General features: G+C 42.9%; 1 protein-coding gene and 1 long non-coding RNA gene across 5 annotated transcripts in view; both read left to right on the top strand.

The window, feature by feature from the left end:
- mgl (low-density lipoprotein receptor-related protein megalin) overlaps positions 1–22223 on the top strand; it is a 95295-nt gene that overhangs the window by 14055 nt on the left and 59017 nt on the right. The gene's annotated exons all lie outside the window — the stretch shown is intronic.
- Positions 12467–22223, top strand: part of LOC147754511 (uncharacterized) — a 30719-nt gene continuing 20962 nt past the window's right edge. Inside the window, exon 1 of the long non-coding RNA XR_015317913.1 lies at positions 12467–15363. This is a non-coding gene — a long non-coding RNA (uncharacterized LOC147754511). The remainder of the gene's footprint in view (positions 15364–22223) is intronic.

Here is a 22223-nt window from a genome sequence, read left to right on the forward strand (position 1 = left end):
TCTCGCTAGGCGTGTATATATTGTCGTGTTACAGATTTGTCCTATTTAGACCAGGAGTATTGGGTTGAATAAACATTATATATGTAATACTAGCGGTAATTCTACCTATTCATTATGCCTATGTGCGTACACAGGTATAGACCTGTGACAATACAAAACGGGGAACCGGCAAACGGCGGTTCGTGGCTTAATGCGGTTGTGGTGCGCAAACGCAGGACACGTATGTGTAAGACTCCACTGCTGCGGCGGCGGGAATGATTTAATTCAAAGAGAGAGTTCAACTTGATTTTGCTACAGCGGCCAGATTTGTCAATCTAGAAGTTTTAGGCTCGAGTGTCGTGTCAGAATTGCGTTTAGCTTTCTACTGCCGTCCTATGTCCTGCTGACAAACGGCCGTCCAGTCAGTTCCATTATTCAGGTGAAGGAAGCTCTAATGGGCAAGATGGCGGGAACAAATTGTAGAAAGAGGCATCTTCATAAATAGTAATACAAATAACGAGTGTAAAAACAATACGGTGTTCGCAAACGTGCTATCTCTTCAACCAAGTTGGCGGTTCTTCCTGTCGAACATTGGGTTTGACATGTTTCACAGTGTTCTACTGTTGGTTGACTAATGCACCAAGGACAATTTCGATATCGCAGTGCTAACAAATAACATTTTACCGTAGTATAAAACGTACAACTATTATTATCACCATTATAATTTTTATTACCAAACAAAACAGGATGCCAACGATATGGGCATTTGCATCATTTTTCATTTCTCCGAAAATACTGTTTAGCTTTTCACTAAACCTCAACGTGTTGTCCGCGTCGACGATAGCGCTTCGATGATAAGATAGCTTTTGTATATGGATGCCTTTTATGCAGGTGGTTTCAATATCTTCTCGTACGACTATTCTATATATAATATACTTGCAATGAGATATTGAGCTGCGGGTCATTTATAGCAAGATGGTAACGTCAACGGAGAACGAAAATTTCCCAACAAGAAGCATTTAATCATGCTTATAATACGTATATATATATATATATTTACGCTTCGCTTTTTTGCGCAGATTATTATTATCGATGCTACGACCAACTTGTTGTGTCTATTGCTTATTACCTAGCATCTGTATATATATATATATATTTTTTTTGGTTATTCTGGCTGTTCTAACAGTAGAGGAATACATAATAAATGTTCACACTAAAAAAAAACAGCTTAAATCCGCGATGCAATCATATAGTCGAGCGAATCAATGCAATACCAAGCGAGCTGCTCAACCACGAAACTTTAACATATAAGTTTCACCAATGTTAGTTCATTGCCTATCCTGGTGATTGTCTAAAGCATGGTAAGTTGCAATTCGACGCATGTAGTTCCAAGTTATTCGCTTTTTTTCGTAAGAAGCTGAATAGAGCGGAACAGAATGAGGGTCATCACAGGCCGCACCCAGGCCAATTCGATGGAAACAAAACAAACTCGGTCCCATGTACATCTAGTGCATACGTAGGATATGTTTTATAAGGTACCCTCTATAAAGAGCTACTGAAATAAGAACAAAGACGAAATTAACAAATAGAAAAAGTGGCACACATTTCGGCTACCGACGCACAGAAGCCATTTAGCTGACCTTTTAGTTTGCCTACTTGAAGTAAACGTGTCTATGCTACTCTAAGATAATGAGAACTCGGACCTCCATTAAACTACCGAGAGATAAGTTCATTTTTTTCTGTGTGACATCTAAGACGCGTACTCTACTTCACATGCAAAGACACTTTGCAGAGCTACCATTATGCTACACTAATTTTCGTCACCGTTACGAATCGGTGCTCACTAAGACGGAAAAACTTGACGGAGCTATATGATGTTGAAATTATAGCATTGTACTGCACGTCAACTAAAGATCATATTTGAAACCCCTTAAACTTTTTGAGCAATGTTGTGCTCGATTATGTTTCGTTTACAACACTATAAAATAGGCCCGATAAAGATGAAGGCGATAACGAACGTTCGATTCAACCTTCAAGTTCACTCAACGTGTCCACAAATCTCTCTTGTTCTAATATATTATAGTTTACAGAGACCGAATGATCTCCACTAACATATCCTTGCGCTGGATAATATAAGTGTACACTCTAATTTCCACCCGTATCAGAAGGCGACAGTGACTTCAGATTAGCACACGTCCAGCTAAGCATGATTTCTATTTTATGCTTTTCCTTCGTCACGATGCGGTGCAGCTAATGAACTATGAAATCTGTCACGTTAATCAAAATCAACAATAAAAAACAACCTCGTCAATACAAACGGTATTGCAGCAGAACAGTTAGCAGACAACAGGGCTAAGCGACGGCTGCTGTTAGGCCAAGCTACCCTGATAGTGAATTCTAAGCGATTTTCATTGAGGCCGTAATATTTGACGCCGTCAGCTCAATGGAATAATGAAAGCAAGACAACGATCGCCTTGTCAATTGGATATTACTACTGCCGGACTGATGCCGCACTGATCAGTAACGAACAGCAAAATGAGAGGGAGAGCTATAGCCCCCGCTCAACCCCGACCGCAGTGATAATTGGTAGTGCAGCATCGGCAATGGCGGTTCGGTCTGTCTTTTGCCCAGCTCCGTTGCATCCAGCCACGCGAATCATAGTATAATGCCACGAAACAAAATTCGGCTCGACCAGATGCGTTATTTACGCAGCGCTGAGGGATGCCGGCACCGATGATACGGGTGGTTAGGCGGTAATGGCAATGGCGGACCGCATTACTGAGGCTAGCACGTAAAGGGCAGCAGCGGAGCACGAGCTGCGCCGTAGTTACTATAGCCCGGACATTGCCTATGCCAAAGCTGAAATATGTTTTGATATTGTTTTCTCTTTGATAGAAACTGGAAACGGGGCTATCACTACGCCGTGATAGTTACTATTGCCTAGTTTTATTTTGTAGGTGCTTGCGGGAGCGACCTCGGTGAAGGCAGCATGTGTCTGTGGCTGAGAGCATGTGTCTATGGTAGGCATTACACAGCAGACGTAACAAATGGGTTCACACTCACATCTAATTGATCCGTAACTATAGCGGAAGTGGTAGTTCTGGTTGTGATTGACCCGTTCCATTCCGCCATTTAACTGCCCTTACAGAAACCCCAACCAACCAAGCAGACATCTAATTTTAACAACGATTCCTGGCATACAACCACCATTGTAGCTTTGCGGCAATAAGTAGATACGAGCAGACGAACCGGTGATGAAGCTGACGAAAAATTACAAAACAACAACGAAATGATAACGTCGATGCAACGACGACGAGGACAGGGTGAAGGGCCGCTCGGGAAGGCAGAGACCGAGGCATGAAAAGGCTAGAAGAGATGAAATAATACGTGTCGTATGAACGAATTCGAGCGCTGATCTTTACTGATCATCTTCCTCTATTCGACTACGTTGGATTTTTTATATTTACTTCAGGTTTGCTCGTGTCTATGGTGCTGATATTTTAGTTTGGCCAGCAACAGCTGTAGAGCTGAAACTTGTCCATGCCATTGTTGTTTTCGCCGTTACTATTGTTTTTGCTATTGTTTAAGCTCAATTTGCATTGTGAGTTGATATTCCATGCCACAAGGATGCAGTGTCTGTAGCGATGCCACCATTAAATGTTTTTGGTGGCAAGCGACCCGAACCAATCTACCCAGCTACGGTAGTAGCGCGACGGTCATGATGACTTCGTTAGATGACGTAGGTCTAACTTCACAAACCGGGGGGAGGGGGAAGGGGTACTACAAATAAAAAACAAAAACCGAGGGACAGTAAAAAATCCATACGACGCCTGCAGAAATGCCGCCGGAAACGATTAACAATGTTCCGTAGGCATACCATACACGTTATTCTATACCAAGACCTGTTCGGTCCCATCGGTGAGTAAATCCCTGTTTCTTGGAAACGTCATCTTGCCATTGCAGCCAACTGCCGTCGTCGCCGGTAGCAACTCCGATGCCTTTGCCCGTCAAGAATGGCATGACTCATGCAATAGATGCTGCTGCTGCTGCTGCTATTAATTTTTGCGATTGCGGCCGTCACTTCTTACCTCTTCTTCAGAGATGAGCCGCTCCGAGCGGGCCGTAGGTGTTGCTGGTTGAAGCTCAACATTGGTCCATAGCTGCTTCTGTTAGTTGGCCTTTTACCTATAATATTTCGCGCTGTCTTCGTCACTGGTTTCCAGCGAGCTCGAAACAGCCTATGACTGGTACAGCTTATCGTCGTCAGCGACGTTACTATCTGTGTTTTCCTATGGCTCTTATTCGTTGTGACGCCGCTGTTACCGTGTTTGCCGCTGATCGTAGCCATCGATATTTCCACGACCCCTGCATCTGCTGCTCGCTGTTGCAATGCTCAGCGCTGGCAGCGATTCGAGTCGCGCCCAACGTTGCTAAAAGTGGCTCGTGTTTTCCCCCATTTTCCGACCACGACAACAACGGCGGTAGTAATGATGATAATGGTGGTTATATTCCACGTGCTTATCCATGACCAGTCGACGATATAGTTATAGTTGGTGTTATTCGTTTACTCGTTATCATTCGCTGGTGCTGCGTCCAGCTCACACCGTTTTCTATAAGAGATAGCAAAACTAGCAGGCTATCACGCCTATGGGTTATTTGCTGCAGCTGGCGTAGGAGCTGTCTCATATTATTCTTTGACTTTTTTTTCCATTTCCCTGACGTACCCGATGTATACGGCAGGATCACAAAATGCTGTGTTATCGGCGTCTCTGTAGTTATGTACTATCTTCTAATATCGTATGTTGTTAGTCTGCGCGGCCGCTATCATCAAAACGCGGGTGGAGGCGGCGGCACTGGCGCTCGTGACTGGGACGGTAGTGACGAATATCGCAGCATTGAAGGGTCGCCATTACTTCGTTTCCGAAAATAAGAAGTTCAAATCGAAGAAGAAAAAAAAGTCCGTTATTGAAGCTTCGATTTGAGGAAACGGGGGCATTTCCCATTCTTTCATTCCATTGGACGCAAGCGTTCAGGACGCCTAATCGGCAAAGGCCGATCGCCAGAATCGATGGAATTAATTATCCAAATAGCGGACGGCTGCACCAGAGAAAGAAGTGAATAGTATAGGCGGCAACGACGGCTAGAGTGGATGCGCGTACATATGTGCATGTCCATTACGTTCGGTGTTGTTTTTATCATATAAGATATATTTGTTCTGGATATGCTACTGCTACCATAGATAACTAGAAAATGTAAAACAACGAAATAACGAAAATGCAGTCACTAGTCAACGCAGATCACGGCAAGACGCCCGTACATTGGTACCTATGGTGTTGACATCGATGAGGAGCTCGACTCGTGCTGATATCGACTTTATCAACCTGACTGATGTGAGGAAGGCAATCGCAGAACACATAGTTGAACCAGATAGAGAGATGTAACAACGGGCGTTGATCGAACCGTTGCATATTGGCAGCCAGATGATGTACGACACGATCATCAGTTGCATTACGCGATACACGCAGAAGCTGCACAGATATTGGGTCCATACAAATGAGCCACACTAAACTTAAATGAATCCAATTGTTCTAAAGAACTTCTCCAATCGAATGATTTGCCTATTTTATAGAGGGTTTTTGCATTTTGACTCGCTCATAAAGTCTTAAATACTTCCTTCATCAGATCAAATACTTTACGTGTGCACATATTTACTTGCGATATATTTATGTATACATAAAAATTTCCACGTAAATATTTACTTTGTCAGTCCCGTTCGTTGTTGCTGTGTGGTCCGCGACATCGTTCGAAAGCATTTACAAACGCCCCCATTATCTCGTGCCCTCGTCAAACATTCAACGCGTGCTGTCAATGGCAAATCTCGCTTGTAATGCGGCCATTACCCGTCACGGCGTGCCGTGTCGATAGAAGTGATTTTACAATCACTGCTAACCACCAACAGCATCAGCAGCGGGTAAATGTTTCATTTAGACCTTTTAGATTCATAGACCACTTCATAAAACTGGCTAAGCAAATCATACGGACTACTTCGGTGGTAACAGCAGCGGCAGAGATGTCGCCTACGAACGGACACGACGGTGATGCTTTGTAGCCTGCATACATACCCTGACCACTCAGCAGCACGAAAGGCCTGTCCGATCTAAATGAATCATTCGCGGGTCCCTTGTGGGGCTTTGCCGCACCACTGCAGCTGTTGGCTGTTGACGTGGGCAATTATCCATCTGCGAGCATCACTTGCTTCTGCGATCATAACTCAGTCCGATTGCCTGCGCTTTGAAAAATGGACTGCACATTTTTGCCGACGTAAACTGTTTGCACCACCAGCAGCAGCTGAAAGACTCGGAGCAGAGCAAAGTATCTAAAAATTTACGTCGCGGCTAAATAGCCATACGCGGCATGTTGGGTCAGCTCAGTGCGATGCTTATGAATTGCGGTTTTGACAACAACAGTACGGGTCTCTAGTTCCGCTACTGCATATGTTATACTGCTGACTACTGCACGGAGCAGTCAGGAAACGAAAATCATATATAAGCAAAAAACCTTTCTCCTACATCGTTCCATGTGCGACATCATGTGACGGCGCTAACGCCAGTTTTGACAAGCTGAGGTCAGGCAGTAGCAACTCCTATAATCAGGACTCGTCTCTACTATATGCTATCACGCAACTCAAATAAGAATGGAAGCAAGATACTCATCAAATGCATTTCGTTTCATTTAAATAACGTTTGTTGTGGCGGCGGGCAGGCAGCGGTTGGCGTCGACGATGTTCGACCTGAATTTGCCTGCGGCATGTCCTATACGGATAAGCCTATCGGAGTGGCATCGTACGTTTCCTAAACTGATGAACATGCTGAGATGTTAGATGACGATTCGGTCCGCAAACATTCCAGTGCAGCTCACGATAGTGTGATGCCCAGACTGGAGGAGGATATCATTAATGGCCTAGTTGTGCCTGTTACATATAGCCTTCTACCTTTTCCTTAGACGCTTGATTGTATTAGTGTAATAGTGTAGGTATGGATCTGAAAGCACGCAGTCTTCTCCATTCCGTAAGGAGTTTTCGATTGTACAACGGGCACTGCGTCTAGTTTTTCCCATTGTGGGAGGCCGTAGCAATAGGGGATTAACCTCAACCTTGCGCTATCAGGTTTTTACATGTAAATTTTACATCATCCATAAAACGCTACACCGGGTTATCGCTCGAAACGGTATAATTAATTAATAAATTTTGCATCATCATTCAATATCTGCAACCAATACTGTTATCACCGCTGCTAAACGCCATGTTACCGTAACGGCCTCACGTATAAGCCAACTAACAAACAATTACTCTTATAGTATACAAGTTATCCAAGCTGTATATGATTCCCCTTGTGTGATATGGCATCACCACAGAGATGTATAACCTAGAAGTTTGCCTCCGGCTTCAACTTGCGGTTTCTGTTGTTACGTCACGAAAAACAACTTTGTGAAATGGGAACACAAGCGAACGACCAAGTGAATTTTCGATAATGTGGTTACAGAGGGGATTCAGATTGAAGAAATAATGAACCACAACTATATCATCCTGGTCCCGGTTGGCATCTGTGTTGATACAATCCGCATGTCTGCCTGTTCGCCTGTCTCCCATTTACACCTGCCATCAATTATAAGGAAGTTTCACTTTGTCGCTTCAAAAAGGTCGAGCCTCAAGCAGGTCCATTTGCCATATCGATGATGTGAGCAATTGCGGGCTAGCCGATTCTTGCAAGGAAAGCAACTGGATGGGCCGTTAACAGCACAAGCTGTCTGTGAAAGCGATGGTTTGACGCCTTCATTGCTCCGTTTGGCTTGAAAACAGCCAGCGATTTCTTGCTGATGGTAGATGGTACGCTTTGCCAACCGCTGCAATGATAGAGGCACGCGCCGGCCGACATATTCGAAACTCTTCACTCGCTAATGCAGTAATTCGATTGACCCCTTCGGCATCACCTGGCGCTGCGTACGCACATGTCAATGTACAGATAGCGAGCCAAGTAAAAAGAGAAAGTCTATGACCTATAGAAAACGAGAGGAAAGCGGGACGGGGGGTTGTGGCGGAATGGGGGGGCCTAGCGGCAGATGTGCGTACACGTCGTTATCCTGATTGCTACATTCGCTTGTTTGCTGGCTGAATACCACTTTGTAAGGAAGAGATGCAGAGAAGAGCGAATTTTATAAGATGATGCGCCATAGACGGCATGAAGGAAAAACAAGGAAACGTAAATGATTGTAGTCTGAAGTGTTTGTTATATAGGGTGGTCATTGTTGTGATGTGTGGGGGTGCGGAGGCGAAACGGAGAGCGCGCCGGAGAGGAATGCATACGAAAGGAGAGACGGTTGAACATCCTGGAGCAGCGGGCAGCCCAAAACAATAAAATGTGAAAGACGAGCAATAGAAGAAATAAGGATGGATAAGACATACTGTGAGCTAAAGCATAGTATGTAGATAAATCCATCGCAGGGCCTTCCGGGTCAATGAGATGCGCAGATGCTTTACACCCTCAGTGGCCTGGTTGTAGATGGGATTCGTTAATGCGCCATTGTTTTTACTGACGCTGATGTTTAGTCGAATTTCGGGAAGAATCGATTGGGTATTCGCGTTGCCCCGCTAATCTCACTAAATTATTTTCGAAACAAGTAGTTTGTGGTTTTAAATTGATGTCTATCTACGGTCACGTCGTGTTAGATTCTCTTTGGTAACTTGGTTGATTATGCATACCTCTTGCTATCGTTGCTAATAGACATGATCGACTTACGTGATTGCGTGCGGGTTGATAGAGACAGGTAACAGTCATCGGAAGTAATTGACTGAATGGCATATCTCTATTGGTAACTTGATTATTAGAGAGATCCTACTCTTCGCTCTTTCCCCGTAGGGAAAATCTTCCGAGCTAGATGAAATAGCCGAAAATGTTTAAAAATATTTCTCGATTATAATGGGGACGAGAAGAATATAACCATTACATATCGTTCAGTCAGGTATATTTAGCATTTAGCTCAACGTATTCTAGCCGGAAAAATGGCTTCTCTATCATTACTCTTCTTAGCTGGGCTTCGTGAATCCTTCGTGTGCTTTATTACCATGTGGCCAATTTCCATCTACCCCTCTGTCTTTCTCTATATATAAAGTCTCTTTCATGCGTCGTTGATGATATAATTATACCACATCATATAATGTGTGCATATCATTATGTTATATATTTCGTACAGTGCCTGCAATTACGATTATACGGCATCAGAGAACGCTTTCGGATGTTTAGTGGAGATATTGCTTGTTATATGAAGCTTCCGAGAATGCTTATAGTTTTAATATATTTACTTAGTTCAACATCTACTCGTTCATTAGAATTAGGATTTGTCATTTGTTCTAGCCGTAGTAATTATCTGCAACCTGACCCTCTCAGCCCGTATGGGGTACTTGAATTCCCGGTTGTTTCCGATAATAACTCAGTCAACTGACGAGCTGTGCAAAAGAACTATCATTTTTATTGTGCTACCACCTAAGGGCAGCCGATTAAAGGAGGGTTTCGGAATAAAACCTATAAGAATCTGGGAGTCTTGCAGACTCAAATGCAAGCCAGTCTGCGTATAGCAGGAAAGCGATAGCAAACATGAAGACAACTGGATGGAACTTTTAAGACGAAATCTGTACCTGTAGAGGGTAGCATATGTAGGTGGTGATTGATGATAGTTCAATCGTAAGCGTTCCAATATATAGGAGGTATACGTACACTGATATCTGATGATTTTATTGACATACATGTATACCAACGGCTGTATGCAATACGAAATTAACGAGCGATTTAAATTAGTTGGTTTTTTTGCAGATGGAGCGTATAGACGACAGCAGCATACGCAGTCGATGTACGTAGCTCTGTATCAATTGTTTCGGTTCGGACGTAGACCAATCATAGTTATGCATGGAAATTTGATTGATGGTTGACGAAGGTGGAACGTGGAGAATTACTTGCTAATTTGAATTTTGTATAGTCACAGTAGCACCCCTTGGCAACAACGAAAGATACTCTATCTGTTGTTAAGTCAGATTAAAGAGGTCACACAACGAACTAATCTATAGTGCTTAAAATGTGTAAACAAGGTACCTCGAAAAAAAAAACTGTAATATGAAATTTCGCGTCAAAATAAATGAAATCTTAATACTGTTATATTAATTATAGGAAAGAACGTAGCCTATGATCGTAGATACTCAGACAACCGGAACTGTTCGTTGAATTTCTTGGCGTCCTGAACCAGACTCTTTCCATTTGCATGTTTCTTTGCCCTGTTATTATTTCCTTTTTTTTTCCCGTTTTTTTTTGCGTCGTAGAATTGTTCCCTTAGACGCAATTCGTGCATATTTGCGACATAAACCCATTGTTGCTAATCAACGTTTCCTGATTGCTTCGACTACACATCATTAATCGGCAGGCAGCCATCGAAGGGGAACTGTCCGTGTACATTAGGTCGTCACCAACATCTGTTTACTGAGCAATAATTCATTGTAACGCTGTTAACTGATTCAAAGATCAGATGCTCGTGTGAAACGAAAAACTGCTAGGCAATGGAAGCTCCCTTGGAATACGACACAGCATTTCTTATGTATTTGTTTTGTGAATTGCGCCCATGTCTCTGCATACGCTTACGCAAAAATATAATCGGATCAATAAAATATTGTTTGTCCAACGTATCGCAGGTACTTGTTTTAGTAGCGTAAGGAACATGGTCTTCATGTGAGTTCCTCTTGTATCATTCGTTTGACAGTAGTAATTCGTGATCACGCATTTAATCAACAGAATACAGGAGAACGCATAAACAATGAAATGTCATCGCGTGGCTTCATCAATGGGCGGCTGATTTGCTACGAAGCAGGCCAAACGTTATATAATTGTTATTACCGTATATTTATATATGCTTTTAGTTGACCTCACTGAGCGAGGTGGAGGCTTCGAGCAAATACATTTAGCACTGCATCATCTATATTTCTTTCCGTGACGCTGTTATGTGCGGCTACTCTATAAAATGACAGTGTTAGTAGTTGAAGAGGAGCGGCTCAAAAGATCGTTTAGGATAAACCTACAAGACTTTAGACGGGGTCGGATCTTTGCAATCTAAACTGAATATATGACCAGAAAAGAAATTGTCAATGACTTCGCCGATGAAGACGTGAAAGAATATTAGCGTATACTTACAGCGAGGTTAGCTAGCGATAATACTGATTGCTGCTACAAAGTGTATCACGATAACAGTCGCACTCCTCACGTATGTGATTTTAAACCAACATCGACAAGATCGAATACAAGTGGTGCCTAGATAAATCTTCAGCGTTGTTATTTTTTCTCCTTTTGCAACGCTTCCTAATAAGGCAAAAATCACAACGACTATTAGCCTATATTATAAAAAACACGGAACAGAGGACTATATACTTTGTATTTCGTTATGTATTTTCGTTAGCTGTTTTCGTTCGACCCTGTAACGAAAAGCATCGCAAGTCGTATAATTGTGGTTCTGCCGCCACTGAATGTTCGTTGTTATAGAAAATAAGTGTGGCAATTTATTACCAGTATAAAGGGGGCACCTCTTTTAGCGGCTACAGGACTGCTACGCCCTTAACGAACGCCTAGATGACTGCATGCATGTCATGATGCTTAGCAGATTTATAATCCCCTACATAAGACCGCCACGATTTGGCAAAACGGTTATAATAAACCCGTTGCAGTTTGGTGAGCTTTATTGAAAAACTAGTTTCACCTACAGCTCATACAGAAATGCACGAATTTGGCCTAAACGCATAGTTGGGGCGTTCGGGAAGGCGAGGAGACGACGCTACGCTCGGAAGCCCTCTTTGTTAAGCTATATTAGTGTCGTTGTATTGAGATGATAGCATCAGACATCTTCTGTGACATAAGCTGCTGATTATTGACTAACAATAGATAGAAGGGTTTTCGTATATTTTATAAGGTCACATTGACAGAATATGACAAGGTAGAAAGAAGAACGAAGTAGCATTATTTGTTTCATTTATAAGATCTGTATATTATATTACACCGACAGCAGACATTCTATTGTGTTAAGCTAGCGGGGTAAATATAGTAACATGAAGTTGAATACTGTGACCTAGGCGACTGTTCGTGCTGGCTTCAAAGGCCTGAAAATTTCTAATCGAAAGGTAGAACGGGTTGCCGCCTTAAGTCTTGCCAAGGATGCGTCTGTTTGCGTTAATTACGGCCGTTATTTTTTCTATGTTGTAATAGATATTCGTTCTATTTCAGGTAAGTGAGTGAACTGTTGCCGAATTATAACATCTTTCGGGAATACGAACGAGGAAAGCTTTATTTGAACAAGCAAGGGTATATATTTTGATAAGACGGCTTACAACTCTGCTCAGTTGGAGGTAATCAGTTGCCGAATCTATAAATGTTATTCCTATATATAACTGCGACTGTACTCTTTATCTATTTAGTTATCAATAAGAATATGCCTATTATTTGCAATTTTTATCATTTGCTGCTATGAATGACGAGGACATCTTGATGTCGGTGTTTATTTGTCACCAACTATTGTCTGTATTAGAAAATCTATTGTTATCTAAAGCCACCATGAATATTTTTCAATTTTTTTTTTTTTTTTTAAATTCGAATACATCTACCAGAGATGGACTTTCATCATAGATTGAAGCTGTATGGTGAAGTCTGCGTTATGATTCGTTTGTTGCTGCGTAGCACGCCAACCCACATAAAAAGCAAACCTTTCACACACAAAAACACAACAGACAAAAACGCTACTCTAGGCTCCGATGTGGAAATATTTCGTATGCTTTATATATAATAGCATTGATAAAAGCATTGGCAAGGATACGTTGGGCATGTATTTGCGCAGTGGAAAAGTAAAACCAAAAATAGTTATAATCGATCGAGCTGACATTTTCGCGACGACGAAAATTCGATGAGCAGCTATTCCTTACGGTGGCATCGTCCAGGTCGCAAGCATTGCCAGGATGTCAACGAGTTTCGCTGTTGTTCATTCTGTATGGCCGCGGACGCTATTATCTGGCCGATTGGTCAGCCGGTAGAGTTCAGCGATTGTTGTACAATTATTATTATAACGACCCCTGCCCGGTCCCACTTATCGCCCATGGGTGGCTAGGGTAGACTGGAGATTGAGCGAGGAAGGGAGACGGGTAACATCGCAGGCGTTGCTCCTACGATGTTCCTAGCTCCTTCAGTGCGTAGCTTGTAAGCCAAAAAAAAAAAGAAACGACTTTAAGTACGAGGGCGTGCTCACCTGCGGGAGAGAATAGGATCATTGTTGACATCAATAACGATACGACAGTGATGTTCAACGGGGAGCTGTCTGTATATATACAACGGAGAACTCTATATAGAGAAGAGAGTACAGATACCATTTGAAGTACAGGAGACATTCAATACCTGTATGAATGTCTACGTTATCCTCTTACAGATTTCCTATACTATAATATGTACTGGCATCTCAGTGGCGTCGGAGAGATAAGCGCGCAGGCGGTCATCCGACTATACGCATCGACCGCGTTGCAAAAAGCGACCAGAAGACAAAGAAACGACGATATTAGTGCCGACAGCAAATCGAATGCTTTACGCAGGCCCACTATTCGCGACTAGATCGTATCTACTCAGCTTCGATGTTCGTCTTGTTGCAAAGAGAAGGGAAAGGAAGTACAAAGCCAGGACTAGTGCCACTATAATGCCGCGACGATAATGATGATGCTTGACGAGGTTCACTGAGAATGACCGAGTGTCGGGTAAAGCCAGCCGACCAACCGACCATAGCAGGAAAGACAGCGGCTAAGAGAAAAACGAATCTGAGTAGCGGTTTCCTTTTTAGCGCTGCCAATATACGAGACAATTTACTGTAGTTTTTCTTCTTACCATTGTGTACATAGGTGCAGCGATACCGTTGAGCTATAAACAGCACAAACTTAGCTATGTGTCGTCTGTCAGATAATGTTGCTACACTGTCAAAACCGACAGCAGCTCCACACAGTCCCCATTGAGAACAGTCGAATAGCAACTAATGTTTTCTACCTATAGGAAAAAAACGCTATTGAGCGTTATGAGATAGCCCCTTTTGTTATCTTTGCTCTCTCTGCCTTTGCCACTGATTTTATTTATTGATTCTCTGAGTTCGGTCCGACAGCAGACGCTTATCGCGGGAGAGGCAACGTGCTGAAACACGCCACGGCTATGATTGCTGTAACGTTTCCGCACATTGGCCCTCTTTACGTGAGCAACCCAAAACATTGGACCAAATATCTATTAAGTATAAGCTAGCAGTCTTTCCTCCCCATAATCAAACCCTCGCTGTAGTCGTTTCCTCTACGAAGGGAAAATTCTGAACTCAATTGTGTACGCAAAAGATTTCAGAGTCGGTCTAAAGAGGTATAGTTCAACCAGAAATAACTGGAAAGAAATCGGCCAGAAAGCCACGATGACGCTTTTATGCATCGACAGCAATCACGAACAGACTACAAAAGCAAACCTAAGACTATTAGGAAAATAACTTAAAGAGAAGAGCCGAAGACGTATACACAAGGACGCGCGATATTCGCTTAGCATATCACGTAAGAGTACAATTCATAAGCATGAAAGTGTTTACTGTGCATTATGAATAGTTGTCTGATATGCCTGTATCTGCTCTCTAGGCCCAACTTTTTCATGATAAGCCTATGCGCTCACACCAATGGATTAGTCAGATGGCTCCTTGGTTCCCGTCCGTTTGGATCCGTTCCATTCAAGCAGGCTTTGACGTGCTGCTGATCTTATGATGATGACGTTCTCTACGTGGGCGCCAACCCGCGTATTCATCGTCTGCGTATGATTATCCTCATCACCACTTCTATGCGCGTACGTCGCCTCCGGTACGATTACCCACTGCTACTACTACAACTGCATTGTGTCTTTTTTGCCATAGCTTTCCCATTCGCCAGTGCTCCTTCGGGACGAACCCTGACGCGGTAGGCCTGACACGGTCGCCGGGCGCTTGCCACTGGTGGCAGCGCCGTGGGCGGGCAATACGTTTGTTTACAGCGGCCAATGGCCAGCTGACGCGTGCGGTGCGGTGCATTGAGCCGACGCTTGGAGCAACAAAGGGAGCTAAGAGCAAGCTCATCTCGCATTTTGCTTGTGGCGTGTTCCGTTTTACGAAACGTGGCGTTTTCCTTGGTAACAACAAAGCAACGAACTGCTTACCTTTACGCCCCTGCCCACGACTGCGTCGCAGCGTTTGCCTACGATGCGGTTCTAGGAGGCTTGTTGGGTGGTCTGTGCAGTGTCGGCGAAATTAAGCAGACGTTGTATAATCATCGTTTGTGTAAGTGCGAAGAAATAGTTTGAATTTGTAATGATAGAGAGATGCTTAGATGTAGACAGTGCGTGTGAGTGTATTCTAGTTAGCTAGGCGTCTTCGAGAAAATTTTAGATGCGATATAAGCAGATATACCTTTTCAAGGGACTCGAGCGATTCTCTTTCAGTATTTAGTAGGCCTCCGGTTCAAAGGGAAATGCTGATCGCCGTGTTAATAATGCATTAGCAATCATAAAGGCAACAGCTCCTAATCGCTCGTGGGTAAACGACCAATCACACTACAAGAATATGCAGGCTGGAGTTGATGATGCCCCATATGCGTCACTGGAAAGTCATCATTACCAAAAGAAAGATTCGCAGCATAGAAAGTCGTAGCAGTATTGGTGATGCCATGAAAAGTGTTTCAGTCTTTCTTGGAAATGCAGCTGACCGCCAATGCAGTGTTCGTCACGTGCCTGAACTACATGTTTCTTTTTATCTAAACACAATAACCAGCCCATTGAATATAAAACCAGACATCGCATCGATCGTCGATGAAAGAGTATATGATAAGCCGTAAAAAAAATTAAAAGTAAAATTAGGAGACATTTTTCGCTATAATAACATGTGACATTCGGTTTTATCTACATAAAACGCAATTTCATATTTAGTTCGTATCCTAGAAAGCCGTATGCGGCTGGATACGACGTACCCTGAAGTGTAGACTACTTCTAGCTGAAGCATGGCTTCCGCTGAATCGTATAGTAAACAAATAGGTTGCTTCTTCTTGTTTCAATCCGCGGAACATATACATAAGTCCAAATTTAGCTATAGATATGATCGCTACAGATGAGAAAAACTGACACATGTAAACATCAATAGTAAAAATAACAAAAAGGCAAGCACACTTCCTTTGTTTGGGAATTGCGAAACTTCTGCATGTCTACTCGTCATTTCGAAACCAGCCAGCCAGCCAGCCAGCCAGCCAGCCACCTCGTTCACGCCCGTGGGGCGACGAGGACCGCACCACCTTTAGCGACGTACACAGCACCAGTCATTTCTAATGACAATACTAGGCGTAGAATCGCAATTGCCTGAGACAGACGCAAGCTGTTCTGCTTTCCCTGCTTGCTTGTATTTCAGGGCACAGTTGAATGCTGGCCTGAATTCGGTGCCATCCCAATACACCCCTCAACAAACAAGTAACACGCCGCTGACGTGACTGCTTTGACCTCGGCTTAACCCCTCATCAACGATTGCTACCTTGTTTTGAGTGTGCGAACATGAACTAGTGTCGATGTGTGGGGCAAAGAAATCTCGACGGAACTCTCACGATCACCGTTGCTGTGTTCTCCATTTCTAGCTGGTCTGTCTCGTAGTTCCCCTCGCTCCAGATACTCAAGCTGACAGACGCAGAAACAATAAGACCGCGGACGTCGATGTGTATAGAATTAATAATAGCTGCAGCAATCGGTACCCTGCCGGTCGTACTGCAGTAGTGTCAATATCTCTATGAGGCTTGCCTCTGTTGTTTTCTTTTTTGCCCAATTTGTATCGAGGGGCACCGTCGTTATCCCCTTCTTGTCGCATTCCACCCGCTGCTAACAAATCCTACAGCGAATGGCGATCCTGTGCCAGTTACCAACGCTGTAGCGGAAAAAAAAAAAAGCAGATCCCCGATTTCTATAATGTGTACGAGTGATCGCGCACGAGCTAGCGGGCAACTAGTAGCTAGGCGGTAGAGTATCGACCGCAGACCGTTGTCAGCATATCTGGTCACGACAGTAGGTTTAATTAAGTGGCTCTATTTAGCAATTTATTTATTACTACTGCTACTAGCACGACTGGAACTACGGCCATAAATATTACCACTACGACTAGGAATAAAAGTCATAATAATACAATGGTTAGTCGTCCACTGAGCGCTTCCTACCACCGTCCAGCCATTCGCGGTAGGCGTCGCTCATGCGCCAACGTCGCGGCTGTAGCAAGCACATAGCGACGATTCAAGCCTCGCAGCAAGACCGACTGAGTCGAGTTGCTCGTCGCTCACTCTGTAGCTGCTAGGAACCGCTGGGGATCTATCCTGCCGTTGCGCCGGTACATACGAAGAAACAGCGGGCGACATCGATGCCGGGACGGGAACGATGCTGCTGGCGGTGATGGTACCGATTCACAATAACAGCATTAGCGAGAGTGATGTCGGTTGTCACAGACGAGTATTTGCGTTTTTGTACTCTGCTGGGATTCCTGTGCTGGTCGATAGGTGCCTATGTAGATATTTTTGATAAGGATGCTATCGTGTTACTATAATGTGTATTGACATGCTTATTATTCTTTCCTTTTTTTTTTTTTTTTTTGTATGCATATGCATAAACAGAGAGATGAAAACTGAGCTGTGTGTTAGTAGCTTTTTTCTTTGCAAGAATGCCGTTTTTATCACAGTGGGTAATATTCTATTGTTATGAACCGCTTTTTTATTGTAATAAAGGATGCACTAGTAACAACATGATGCCTTAAGATAACGAGTTATCTGAGAGATGATTTTTGATAGCTTCGTAATTATCTAAAAACTGATCTTGGTTTTGGTTAGCGTGACGTGCGAGCATGAGCATGAGCGTGCAGCATGCACCATCGTATCGATTATTTGCAAGTATGCGTAGAAGAGTATAAAATTTCCTCTCAAGTGCTTTCTAATTAATGTATTCTTCGCTGGTATCTGATATCTTTGATGAAAAACAGTTTGACGAAAAGGCAAGACATAACCATAATGTAAAATTACGATATTTAGAGTTGATATTGTACGTGGATATAGTGGTAAACTTTTGTCTGGTTGCGCTATCCTATTAGAGTGGTAGCAGTAGTAATGACATGCGAGTAGTAGCAGTAGTAGTAGTAGTAATAATAATATGCTGAAGCTAGCACTACTTCGTTAATTGCCTCGACCTCAGGACATGACACAGATACTTCGTTTCCCTTCATCAGACTCGAGCGCGGTTCAACACTTCGAACAATTAGTGTAAAAAAGACAATCCGAGTACCACGACTGAATTCCTTAAATCTTTATATTGTATATACGAGGCCAGTGTGCAGTTATGCAGTTCTTCTCACGACACGTGGTCTTATCTCTAGCAACCTATGAAAGTTGGATCGTCTGCTAGGTTTCGCGCCAAAATCAAAAAAGAAAGCCTACCAAATAATATGATCCTCTGCTAGTACGGTTACATTAGCCGGATAACGATTACGCCTGTGGTTATCAGTGTTCAATTAGCTATTGTCAAGACCGCTAGTGATGTCGTCAGAATTAAGGTCCTATGACAGTTCTTCTATCAACAGTAATAGCAATGATGATGCTCGTGGAAAGAGTAAATTAACGCCGAAAGAAGGCAACCAAAATAGGATAAAGGTAGATCAAACGAGGGATCAAATACAAGTTATTCTTCTTGTCGCGGTTCTTCTTTTGTTATTTTCTTGTTCAATGCATCAGTGCTTGCAAAAGGAGAGACCATTGATGCCAGGCGTTTGCCATTTTCTCCTCCTTTCGCTGTTGTGACATTGCTATCGAATTTGATCGCGCTTTGTCCGGCCCCGTCTTTCTCCGTGCCCCACACGAACGTTTGCTGTATTCCGCACAACGGTGTTTGCTACAAGGAGCCCGTATTCAAGTCCCTATAGCCCCCCTGTCTGTTTCTTTCTTGTTGTCCTGTCTGCAGGTTCGTACAGTGCAAAGTCACAAAATTAAAAAATTCGTTGTAGTTTAGTTGTTGGGTCGGTCTACATTTGACCCAGTCGCCCAACATCGATGATGATAGTGATGTTGATGTTTATTTAGCTGCTATTGTTGATGGCAATGTAAGTTAAGGTGTTGCCATGTAAATGTTGTACTCTAACCTGTTACCCATAATGTGAGTTTCTAAATGACCACAGGTTCCGATAATTCTAAAGCAGAGGGGAATCTTTAGCAAACGAAACGGTCAATAGGCAAATTAGGATAAGAGACGATGAATGAAAACGGAGAGTATCAATAGAAATATAGCAACTACCTAGAAATCGATGGATATTAGAGTTACGGCCGTCAGAGGCAAGCTGCCAAGTCGATGCTACTTCTGCTCAAAAGCTTTGCCAAAGAGGCCTTTTTTGCCTCTCACTAAATTAATTCGATCGCGGTAACGACAAAAGGCAACAACGATATTCAGGACCTATTGTTTAAACATTTTGTCTCCCTTTGCCTTATTTTACCTTGGTTGTGTAACGAATTAGCCGTGACAATGGTAACATGGCGTCAATTAGCGGTGACAGAAAATCCGACGCCTCTCCGTCCTTGGAAACCTCACTGGATCAATCGCTCTCTGATCTTCTACGCTTCGAATCAGGAAATCAAGTATATAGCGTTGGCTATGGTAGCAAAGAATTGCCATTGAAAAACTACACATGGAAGGGAACGAAGAGAAACTATTGTATAAGGTTGCTTGTCCGAAAGAAGTCTGATGTAAGCATTATTGTAACGATGGATTTGGCCGAGTTTTCAGAGTTTTGTTCACTCATCCTCGGATGTTTTAGTTCGTTTTTTGCTCGGAGTCTTTTTTTGGGTTAGAAAGCGCAGAAAAAATTAGCAGTCGATTAGTTCGTTGTGACTGATCCATCTGATTAATCAGGAGATTTCGAGGAAGCTAAAACTGCAGACTCTTTTCACTGTTTTCGTTACCTTAGAAAATACGGCATGATCAAAATTCCACTCCTCTGTACTAATAAGAAAGAGTAGGTGTCACCAGAAGTACAGCTACTCTTTCCTATCCTGCATTTGCTTAACCGTCTCGTCCATTGTGCTCAGAGTATGTCCTATGTAGAATGGGTCTACTGTGCGCCCATTTTAGGGCGATCGGAAATGCGGAGATCTCCACTCGGAGATGTCTCCGTAAATGGATGTCTGCTGGAAATTTATTCGAAGTGGATGCCAAACTATACAGTGATACAGCTCCATACATACCTCTCGATTTAATCGATATACTGTACCTTTTATTGATTTGATCTATATACGCTTATGGACTGTTTGATATTGCAAGACCCTACTTTGCGACTTTTTTTTGTTTGGTTGAAAGAACGGTCATTTCCCTGCTTTGTCAACGCGCTAACACATGTTGATGCGGTGCATTAGGCGGAGAAGCTGCTGATGGAGCGTTTGGTGAGGGTCCCGTGGTGTGATATGTACGCACCAGCTGGTTTGTTAAGGAGCTTTTGTTCGTCTTCATTCCGGTTTAATTTTTTTTTTTTCATTTAGACCATTCAGACCTGAAGCGTTAAAATAGTTCGTTAATCTCGCTAGAAAACCATCGGTCGTTTTACCAGTCTTGAAAACGTAATCTTCCTATTGAGTTTTTGGATCTGAGGGTAAATTTAATTGAAGGTCGTGCGATTCAGAAATTGTCATCTAAATTATTTCGACTGGGTTTTCCATGTACTCTTCTGTGTATAGGCGAAATCTTCCTAGAAGCATTTTAAGCACGCTACTCTTTGTCAAGAACGAATGTCGAATAAGCGTTTCTACGTTGTTTTTACCTTGTAAATATAGGCCTTTCGTTATAATTGCCTTAGCTACACACGCTGAGTTACGTACGCTAACCCGACGTGCCTTCTCGCCGCAAGATTGTATCTTAGATGATGGCTCATTTTCTGCTTTAGACAATGCTCTGTTAACAGGATTTTGCTTTTGGATCTATCTAGACAAACAACAAGAAGCAGATTCTTCTCTGAGTAAACGGCCTACGCGATTGCCTTATAGTTTAGTTCTTACGTAGTCGGCAGTTACCGCGTAAGGAGAAAGCGTGGGGAGCGTCAAAAGCTGTAACGCTTTAAATCACTCAGTTTGCTAGTTCAGAGGGATTGGATGGCAGGTCGAATTGCAGAACGGCAATCGTGGATCAGTGATATCATGCCCAGGTACCGTCAGTATTGACCAGTTCAAAATATCAACATGCATACAGATTATGCGCTCGTTAGGCTTGCGCTACACACATGTTGTTCTGAGACAGACTAATTGACAGCGAATCAGGCGTAGATCTCTGAACATTTATTTAAAACACATGTTATACTGGGCTATTTGGAATTGTCTGATCAATTTCCCCGCATCATCAGGCTAAAACCAATGGCACCTTTTCGTTCATTTGTGCATAGTAACTTATTTATCCGTTCCGCGTTCTGCTAGCTATCAAATTGGAAACGCTAACAAGCCACTGCTCCTGCTGTGTTTATGACAGTTCATTGTTGCAGCCGAAAAGGACGACTCGCGGTCTTCATGCTTTGCGGCAAATTTCGGTTTTTAAATGTATTACTTGTTGTTTATATGCAGTTCGATCAACGAAAATGTCGTATATCTTTAATTGTTTATATCCTATAGATATGGGTTGATCAGCTGGAAGGAGGTATCATTTGACGAAAGTGCTATGCTTTGGTCGTTCCTGTTAAGACAGGCTGATCTTACTTAAGGCTTACTGGACCTTCACAGAAATTATGCGAATTATTTTATCACAGCAAAAAAGAGGCTTTCACCTTTTAGCCCTATACGTTAGAAGATTCATAGGGACGATGTATCATCGTTGAAACCCAGAGGAAAATTGAAACAAGTTAGACAATTGTTATGGGGTCAAGTATGATGATAATTATACTGTTACAGTAAATACTCCTAGCGCAATCTTTGATTCTCATAGGACTTATTCATCGGTGACATCTTCAATAGAGCGATGGTCTATACGTTCCTCTCAGGTGATGAAACAGGTAGGCAGCGGCGATGACGAAAACAGCAGGATAATTAGACACAGCATGGAGATACTAGCGACATGATCAAGTAAGCGAATCTTTATCGAAATGTTTGTATTTAAAAATTCAACTTT

This window comes from Varroa destructor, unplaced genomic scaffold (genome assembly GCF_002443255.2).
Source record: "Varroa destructor unplaced genomic scaffold, Vdes_3.0 BEIS01000007.1, whole genome shotgun sequence".
Lineage (NCBI taxonomy): Eukaryota > Metazoa > Arthropoda > Arachnida > Mesostigmata > Varroidae > Varroa > Varroa destructor.